A 9,671-nucleotide genomic window follows, 5' to 3' on the forward strand; every position below is an offset into this window, starting at 1 on the left:
GGAAGGGCTTCCTGGGGAGAAGAGCCCATTCAGCCCCTCCTCTTTAGGACTAAGCCACTGGGACCCCTCAGACCTGGCTATCCACTGGCCTCCACCCCACTTCTTCCCGTCCCGCACATGCTCCCTCCGTTTCCAGGCCATCGCAGGATGGAAGTTTTCTCCTGTTCCTGGAGGGAGAGGGGCTGGGCTCATTTTGTTCTGGGAGAGCATCCCAGAGATCTTCGTGGGGTGGGGGGAGATGGGAACCGATGCCATTATTCCACACAGAAAGATTGGCTGCTTTCTTTTTTTTTAAGTTAATTTATTTTTTATTGAAGGATAATTGCTTTACAGAATTTTGCTGTTTTTGAAGACTGTTTTCTTAAAGACTGTATGTATGTATGTATTTTTGCCAGCTCTGGCCAGGGCCAGGGAGATAGTGTTGCATGAGAACAGCCCCCACCCCCTATCAGGGTCACCCCAGCTGACTCACAGCTCTCTGAGATGGAGACGGATGGAAGGAACACTGTGTGGTCCCCTCGGGTTCTGTCCTGGCCCCCGCCTCCAAGTGCCTGAGGCTGGGTCTGTTTTGGGCATTAAGGTAAGTGCAGAGTTGCAGCGGATGGGAAGCATGGGGCGGGTGCGGTGCTGTTTTTGTGATCGGCAGGGCCTGTGTGTGCCTGGGCCCCTGGGGAGGAGGAGCCTGAGAGAGTCCCTCTCGCTGAGACCTTCCTGGGTGGGGTGGGGGCACAGAGCAGCCCACATTCCCTTGACCCCCACAGTGCCTCCCTACTTGGGTCTTTTCTTCTGCTCTGGGGGATGTGGGCCAGGCAGAAAGGTAGAGTGCAGCCAGGATTCAAGTTGGGGGCTGGGGGCTATTTAACGGGTGGCCTGCTCCTCCCTCGGCCCCAATCCCTGCTTTGGGAGTTCCTGAGACTCAGTGGTCAGTGAGACCTTGGACTGTGGATTAGAGGGCCGGCTTGACCAGGACAGAGCTGGGGGTGCGGCACTTAAACTGGGGCTCTCTCTTGAAGAAGTTCTGGGACAGTTAACGGTAGAAGACCCCCCCTTCCCCCCCCCCCCCACATCCTGCAAACTCCGCACACGCAGGGGTGGTCGGGGAGTACAGACGCAGTATGTCGGTGAAGGGATCCTGTTTCCCTTTCCACCCATTTCTCTGGGATCAAAGTCTCTCCTCTCACCCTTCTGCAGGCCACAGTGGGGTGTCAGTCCCCAGCACCTACTAAGCACTGACAGTAGGCAACACCCCAGCAACGATGACCAGGAGGAAGGAGAGTCCTGGTGAAAGAGGTCCTTGGGTGGACCTGTGGGGTCTAAGCCAGCATGCTGGTCTGCACTCCACCTCGTTACTCATTTACAGACGGGGAGAGGGTGCATGCCTTGGGGTGTACAGGCATTTTTCTGGGACACACGCCTTCGGCATACGGCTGGCAGGACAGCACACCCACAGCAGCAGGCACTGTGCCTGCGGTCTGCACAGAGACTTACATTAAACTTACATCTGCAGCTCCAGGCCCACCCTGCTCACAGCAACCTCATCCCCTTTGTCCAACATCCCTGGAACCAGGTGGTGGGGAGGCTCCCAGAGCGGCCGGGAGAGATGAGGGGCTTTGGGATATGGAGAGTCCGCAGAAGAGGGACGGGTGGGACAAGGGGAGGGGCTTGGGGGGAGTCCTGGGAAGGGGGCCGGGCCAGGAGACCCAGTTTCAGGGGCGGGGGCCTCCCAAGACGGGGGAGGGGCGGAGGATCCCGTAAGCCTGGCGGCGATCCCGGCCTCATCGGTGGCCACAGCAGCTGGCCAGGGGCGGGAGTGGGGCTGGCCGCCAGGGTTCAGATGTCTGCGGTGCAGCGGGAGGTGGTGTAGGGGTGGAGCCACGGACAGTGCTCACCGCCAGCTCAGCCCTGAGCTGCAGACAGGGGCCCTTTGCCTCACATATCAGGAGGTCCTGGAGACCCTGGGAGGGGAGGGGCTTGCCTGGGACTGGGAGGGCGTGTTCCAGACCCCAAGCCCAGCGCCCTGCTTAATGCAGAGCGAAAGGGATCCCTCGTTATCGGGGCTGCCGTCCCACGCCTCAGATTCTGGCTGGGTGCCGGGAGAACCGGAGACCTTGGTCGCTTTCAGGAGCTTCAGCTGAACTCGGAAGTGATGGGCCCTGCAGGAGGTCCAAGTGACCCTTGTCCCAGGATTGACTCTAGGAGGGAACTGCCATCCTAGACCGGAAGCACAACCTAGACTGGGATCTAGGCTGGCTCTATGATCCTCCTGTCCCCAGCCAGGGGCAGGAGCAGGCCTGGCCTGGACATTTGTCTCGCTGAGTAGGCAGGGAAGGGGTGGTGCCTCCCTGTGAAGTGAAAGGCTTGGTCCTGAGCTTGATGGAGCACAGCCTTCTCCCTGACCCAGGCACAGCTGGCCTTCCTGACCCCCGGGCCTGAAGGAGGGTCTTCTCAGGCTGTTACGTGAAGAGGGCTTGTGCTGGACCAGGAGAGGCCCTTCTGCTTTTGTCTCCTGCTCCGTCCCCACACTTTCTTGTCCATCTGGGCAGTGGCCCTCCCCAAAGGACATACCTGCCCTAGGGACCTTCCAAACTGCCTGGTGCAGGGCTCAGCAGACAGGGTCTGGGGAGGGGCCCCAGACATGGACACTGGCTTTGAACACTGTTCGTAATGCTGAACATGCTGCGATCTATCTCACAGGTAAGGATACAACTTCGGAGAGGTTCAAATAGTTTGTTACGCCCAGGTAGTGACAAAACCAGCTTCAGGCTCCCTCCGGGTCCTCTCACCTGTGAGGTACAGGGAGGTGGCTGGCGGAGCCACAGCTGTGAGAATGCAGGTGTGTGCAGGTGTGGGGAGAGAGCAAATTTGACAAGATGGGGTGTTCAGGCTCTCGCCACATGTTTTGTAAATGATGACTGCATAACAGCTGAGCTCATTTGTAGCCCTGCGCATGCGGGCCACAGGGTACTCGCTCGGTCATGGCCTACTTTGTGCTGTAGAGATATGTGAACTCCACCTAGAAAGTGGTGGCACTCTCCTGCTTCAGCACAGCTATGTGCATTGGGTCAACCAGGAGAAGAGAGACTGTAGCGTGTCTGCAGCTATGGCTACAGCATCAACCAGGAGAGAATGAGTGTGTCTGTAATTCCTAGGGCTCCTCAAGTCTCCTTCCGGCCTCTTAGCTTAGGCCTCGCCTACCCTGGGTTCAGCAAGCAGTGCATAACGGTGGGAACAGCAAGACAATCGGAGTCATGAGCAGGATCAGCAATACAGCAGGTAAGGCTGGCATGTGGGGCTGTGTTACCCCTCAAGCTAAATGCTGAGACACCGGCTAGGTCCTGGGTGCGGGGTGGAGGGGCTGTCTGACTTTGGGGATTTAAGGGCCTGAGAGCCTTCTGTTGAGCTGTGAGAATTTCTGACGAGCATGAGTCTTGTTGACCCCTGTCCTCACCCACCCTTGACACTCCTGTGAGGGATTCAGAACCTGGAGGGGAGTGAGGAGTCAGCAGGTCTCACCACCCCATGACCCTAGCGCTCTGCACACGTCCCCATCAGACAGACAAACCTAGGTTCAGAGGCCGAGCTACCAGCCTGGGCTACAGTGAAGGTGGTGCTGGATAGTGAGGCCACGCTGGCCTTGGATGCCCTCCCCCTCCTCCCACCTCATAGTCCCCCTGACCCCGCTCCTCTGCCAGCATCGCATGCAGCCTTGCAGGGGAGACTTTAGCCTGCAGTTCTCCTGCCCCATCAGTGCAAGGGAAGCCTGCTTTTGTCCTGGCATCTTCATGGTGTTAAACACGTAGACACTATGTGTCCAGCTGGACTTGGACAAGCTTCTGGCCACACCCTGGCCCACCCACCCACGGCCTGAGGTACCCCTGAGCTGGTCTAGACCCCAGAACTTTCCCAGTGGCTGTGTCTGGAAGGTGTGAGGATGGTGGGCAAGTAGTATTCTACCTGTAGTGTGCCCAGGACCCTCATCTTGCTCAGTAAGTGCGGGCAGGACACAAGACTATCTGGCCCTTTGGTTTGTCTGATTTCACATTTGGGGGTTGGCGTATCTCATGAGGACTCAGATCCTTGATTTTGCTGGGCCTGAGTGGAAGAGGTAGCCTAACTGAGCCATCAGGGACCAGACAGTCCTGGAGAGACCTGTGTCGCTCCACTTTGAGACTGAGGCCAGGCTCCACCCATGCTGCCCCAGCAGCTCCCAACCCTGAGCTGGCCCCTGACCTCTGACCTCTCCAGTCTGGACCTGGGCAGCCTCTGCTTCCGCTAGTCCCTAGACACAGACCACATAGGGGTGGGAGCTTGTTCCGATGACCCTCCTCCCTGCCCCATTCTGTCTTCTGACCCCCTGCTCCGTCCTCTCTCCTGGTCCCCCTCCTCTCTCTTCTTTTCTCCCTTTCCCTGTTTTTTCCTTCCTCCCTTTTCCCTCTCCTCATCTTTTTGCTCCTGCCCCCCGCCCTTCCTCACCTCCCTCTTCCTCCCTTCTCTTCTTGCCCTATTTCCTGTGCCCTTCTCTTGCTCTGGCCCGGGGCCTAGGACCCTCCTGCATGGTTGAGGGCTCAGACAACGGAGTCCCTCACCCTCACTGTGGAGTGCCCCCACCGACCCTAATTCTTACTGCACACCTACACATGGGGTGCACAGATGCCTGCTGCAGAGAAGCAAGTTGATGTAGGAGACTCGGGGGATGGCCCTCATCCCAGCATGCCCAGGCACGGGAGGATAGCCCACTCTCAGCCCAGACTCTCATGTCCCTTGGAGACTGGGGATAAATCAATTTCCACGGCTCATCCTGGAGTAGCCTTCAGAACCTTTGGCTAATGTCAGAAACTACTTTATGTGCAGTACGTTTTGAAAATATCCAGGAAAAGGGATGTTTGTCAGTGTTTAAAGGCCATGTAACAAGCCTCTGCTTCATGAGCCTCTATTTCTCCCCACGGCTGAGCCCGCTCCAGGATCTGACAACGGCGCTGCCTCCCTGAGGGGCATGGCCACCCACCCAGGGCCCCCGACTGACGCGTGTCCTGCCCTCTCTCTCCTGGACGCAGGCTTGCCAGACCACCTCCACCTTCAGGATTGGGAAGGGCCAGGAGTGCACACTGGCTCCGCCCACTTTGCCCCGCCCACATCATGGAAGCGCCCCGCCCCAAGCCTAGTCCTGTCCGCATTCAGAGAGAGCCCGCCCACCAGGGCCCCGTCCTTGACCTGGCCCCTCCCCAGCCCGCCGAGAGCCTGTCTGCAGCCACCCCAGCCGAGAGCCCTGTAGACTCACGGCAGACTCCATGGAAGCAGGAGTGGATATTGGGAGCACCAGCTGTGGGTGAGGACAGTGCTGCTGTTCATGGCAGGTGCCTCGGTGACCTGGTCTTGAGTCTGTGGGGCACACAAGTGCTGACTTTGGGACGCAGATGGGGTAGGGGAGGCGTTTTTCGTAAGCATGCAGGATTCATGAATGTCCGCCTTATAAAGAGACCTCAGCGTCCTAGGCCCCTCGGGTCTTCGGAGACCTGTGTGCTTCTGCCCTCAATGAGACTGGCAAGGAGCAAAGGGGATGACAGGCGGACAGGCTGCACCTGCTGCTCGTACACTTGCTTGTCGAGCCCGTCGGAGCCTCCAGGATGGCTGCCCATCCCCTGGGGGCTCCTAGGCTGGGGTGGGCGAGGGTAAGATGGACAGGATGCGGAAATACCAAGCTCACCAGCAGGCAGCCGAGGAGCAGGGGCCCAACAGAGGCTCACTCCCAGGACGACGGTGCCTCGGCCACGTGCGAGGCTCCCTGAGGGGCCGCTGCTCCCAGGAAGGCTCCGGCGGTGGGTCCTAACTGTCTCGGCAGTGTGCGTGATTTATGATATGATTTTGTGATATGCAGGTTTTGCACGTTTTGATTCCCGGCTACATTTTTTGCGATGGTTGTAGCTGCTGCTGTAAATAGTGTTTCTCTAGTATTTTCTGTTTGCTCCTGTATGAAATCCAAATGACTTCTTATACGGTCTCAAATCCATGCACCTTACTAAATTTCTTTAGAAACTCTCCAAAGACATAGGGATTGAAAAAATTATCTTGTGATATTAACTTCTGATTGAATTGTTTTGCAGAGACCTTGGCCTGTATGACACATGGTGTTGGAAATTGTTTCTTATGGCTTCAGAGATGGGGAATCTTTATGGAGGCTGCCAGCACCTGGGAAGTTTTGTTGCTGCTCCTGCAGCAAGAGGGCCTCTGCTCCCTGGGCAAGCTTGCTGCTGCTGCTGCTAAGTCGCTTCAGTCGTGGCCGACTCTGTGTGACCCCAGAGACGGCAGCCCACCAGGCTCCCCCGTCCCTGGGATTCTCCAGGCAAGAACACTGGAGTGGGTCGCCATTTCCTTCTCCAATGCATGAGAGTGAAAAGTGAAAGTGAAGTCGCTCAGTCGTGTCCGACTCCTAGCGACCCCATGGACTGCAGCCCACCAGGCTCCTCCATCCATAGGATTTGCCAGGCAAGAGTGCTGGAGTGGGGTGCCATTGCCTTCTCCACTGGGCAAGCTTACGTGATGTCTTTTCCATCCGTACTGGTCCTCTCTGCTATGAGTTCTCTAGGAGTCAGATATTCCGTTTTCCTTGGACATCTGGCCAATATTTGCCTGATATATCTCTCCTTGTGTTCTTGCTTTCAGCTTCTCTGTGTTCCATTGTTATATTGTGTTGCCTGAAAACAGCATAGAACTGGGAGTTATAGTTTTTTGTTTTAACCCAATATGATCCTGTCTTTTAGATGTTAAGAACAGCCCAGTATTTATTGTGACTATTGATATATCTGGATTTGTTTCTTTCAATTTGTCTTTATTTCCACTTTAATTAGGTCTTTTCTACTTTCTTGCCTTGATGGAGATTTTTGTTTTAATACTCCCTCCCACCTTTATTGATTTTTCTCTATACAGTCTTGAAATTTATACATGCTGATTCTAGTGCTTCAGTGCTGCCTCTGGATCTGTTTAACCTGACTATTAAGTTAACAGAGACTTAAATATTTGATTACCTCCAAGGCAATAAAAGTACATTAGAATGTTTTAGCTCCAGTCATAGTTTTCCAACTTAGTATTACTGAGTGTTTTAGTTCTTTCTTTAGCCTCACAAATTAGATGTTGTTTTATTGTCTTATGGGCAGTGGTTGTTTGGATTCATCCACATATTACTGTTGTGTGTGTTGGTCATTTCCGCTTACACACTGGACTCCTTCCAGGATTATTTTCCTTCTTCTCAAAGCACATACTTGAATTCCTTGAGAGCCAACTCTGGTGTGAAATTCTCTCCATTTCTGTTTATCTTGAAGTGATTTTATTTTCCCTTTGTCCTCGAGGAGTAGATTTGCTCATTACACAATTCTATGTTGGCATTAATTTTCTTTCAAAACTTTGTAGCTGTTGTGCTAATGAGCTGAATCTATTGCTGCAAAACCAATTACGTCAAAACTTAGCTGTGCTGTGTCGTGCTGGGTCGCTTCAGTCGTGTCCAACTGTGTGTGGCACTGTGGACTGGGCTCCTCTGTCCATGGGGTTCTCTAGGCAAGAATACTGCAGTGGGTGGCCATGCCCTCCTCCAGGGGATCTTCCTGGCCCAGGAATCGAACCTGGGTCTCTTATGTCTCCTGCATTGGCAGGCCGGGGTCTTTACCACTAGCACCACCTGGGAAGCCCTAAAACTTAGTTGCTTAACACAACAATAATTTCCCATGGTTTCTGTGGATCAGGAATTTGGGAGTAGCTTAGCTGTTCTGTTCTGCCTTAAGATCTGTTGTGAAGTTGGATATTGTTTGAAGGCCTGGAGGTCTGCTTCTAGGGGAGGCCATATGGCTGTTGGTTAAAGGCCTCCGTTTCTCTCCACAGGCCTTCTCCTTCCAGGATGGTTGACTTTCTCCAGAACTTGCAGTCCAAGAGACTGAGGTGGAAGTACAAATGCTCTTCAGGTTTTAGCTTTGGGAGCCACACATCATCACTTCCTCAATATCCTTTTGGTCACAGAGCCAACCCTATTCAGTGTGGCTGCTGCAGGCAAAGTCACTTCAGTCACTGCAATTCTTTGCAACCCTACGGGTCAGAGATCTCCAGGCTCCCCTGTCCATGGGATTCTCCAGGCAAGAATGCTGGAGGGGGTCGCCATTTCCTCCTCCAGGGGATCTTCCCGACCCAGGGGTGGAACCTGCATCTTTTATGTCTCCTGCCTTACAGGTGGGTTCATTACCGCTAGTGCCACCTGGGAAGCCGTTCAATGTGGGAGGAGGCTACAGAAAGGCACAAATGAAGTGAGGGTCAACGGAGGCCAATCTGAGGCCGCCACAATGGCTTCAGTTGCTGTTGTTTAGGGTTCTACAAGTCTCTCCTTTATAGGTGATTTCTCCTCTGTCTGGGTTCTTGAACGATATTCTCTTTGTTGTGAATATTCCTCAGTTTTACTATAATGTGTAGGATATGTTGTACACTTGTGGATTTATATTTTTCATCAGTTCAAGGAAATTCTCTTAATATATTAATATAACACTCTTAATGTTTGTTCAGTTCAGTTCAGTCACTCAGTTGCGTCCGACTCTTTGCAACCCCATGAATCGCAGCACTCCAGGCCTCCCTTGTCCATCACCAACTCCCGGAGTTCACTCAAACTCATATCCATTGAGTCAGTGATGCCATCCAGCCACCTCATCCTCGGTCGTCCCCTTCTCCTCCTGCCCTCAATCCCTCCCAGCATCAGAGTCTTTTCCAATGAGTCGACTCTTCGCATGAGGTGGCCAAAGTATTGGAGTTTCAGCTTTAGCATCAGTCCTTCCAAAGAACACCCAGGACCGATCTCCTGTAGAATGGACTGGTTGGATCTCCTTGCAGTCCAAGGGACTCTCAAGAGTCTTCTCCGACACCACAGTTCAAAAGTGTCAATTCTTCAGCCCTCGGCTTTCTTCGCAGGTTCCCAAATAAATCCTTCTCACTTTCTCTTAAGAGATTCCAGATAGACACAGATTAGATCCTCCCACTGTATCCCCTTGTGCCATTTAATCTCTTTTTTGTGTTTTCCACCTTCTCTGCTGCATTCTGGATAGATTCACTGAGCATGCCTTCTGCTTCCTGACTTCTCTCTTCAACTGTGTTTAATCTGCTGCTGAACCCAGCTACTGTGTGCACATTTCTTTAAAATTTCAGTGATGATATTTAACTTTTTAGAAGTTACATTAAAATGTTCTATTAACTCCTGAAGTTTTGCTTTTATACTGTGTAATTGCATCCTTCATTTTTCATTTTTAAAAAACATTTCACTTGAAAAATAACATCTGTACATAAAATTTCACAAAACAAGATTGTACAGCTGAAAGTTATCATAAAATAAATGCCATTATGGTGAGAACATCACCCAGATCAAGAAATAGAATGCATCTTGCAGCCCAAAAGTATCCTTATGCTTCTAATAACTCTCTCTTTCTTCCTCCTTGTAACTCTCTGTCGGCAACCACTATTCCAACTTTATAATTTTGTTATTTTAAACACCTACATTCTTAAACACCATAGTTTATCCTTGCCTGTTTTCTGAATTTCATGTAAATGGAACTACACAGTACATGTTTTGTTGTGTTCAGCTTCTTTTATTCAATATTAGAGCTGTGAGATTCATGCATATCGTTGCTTGTTGTAATCTGTTTATTTTC

At 52.5% G+C, this 9,671-nt stretch overlaps 1 protein-coding gene across 4 annotated transcripts in view; it reads left to right on the plus strand.

Moving 5' to 3' along the window:
- The first annotated feature begins 465 nt into the window (after window positions 1-465).
- Window positions 466-9,671, plus strand: part of LOC114114981 (keratin-associated protein 5-4-like) — a 16,956-nt gene continuing 7,750 nt past the window's right edge. Inside the window, exons 1-3 of one of the 4 annotated variants that reach the window (XM_060416172.1) lie at window positions 466-580; window positions 3,150-3,273; window positions 6,102-9,671. The exon at window positions 6,102-9,671 is cut by the window's right edge and continues 7,750 nt beyond it. The gene's annotated coding sequence lies outside the window, so the exon portion shown is untranslated. Of the gene's footprint in view, window positions 581-640; window positions 2,695-3,149; window positions 3,274-5,270; window positions 5,355-6,101 lie in introns of those variants that run through there. The other 3 variants (XM_060416171.1, XM_060416173.1, XM_060416174.1) reach the window with 3 other exon arrangements.

The sequence above is a fragment of the Ovis aries genome, chromosome 5, assembly GCF_016772045.2.
Source record: "Ovis aries strain OAR_USU_Benz2616 breed Rambouillet chromosome 5, ARS-UI_Ramb_v3.0, whole genome shotgun sequence".
In the NCBI taxonomy this organism is placed as follows: domain Eukaryota; kingdom Metazoa; phylum Chordata; class Mammalia; order Artiodactyla; family Bovidae; genus Ovis; species Ovis aries.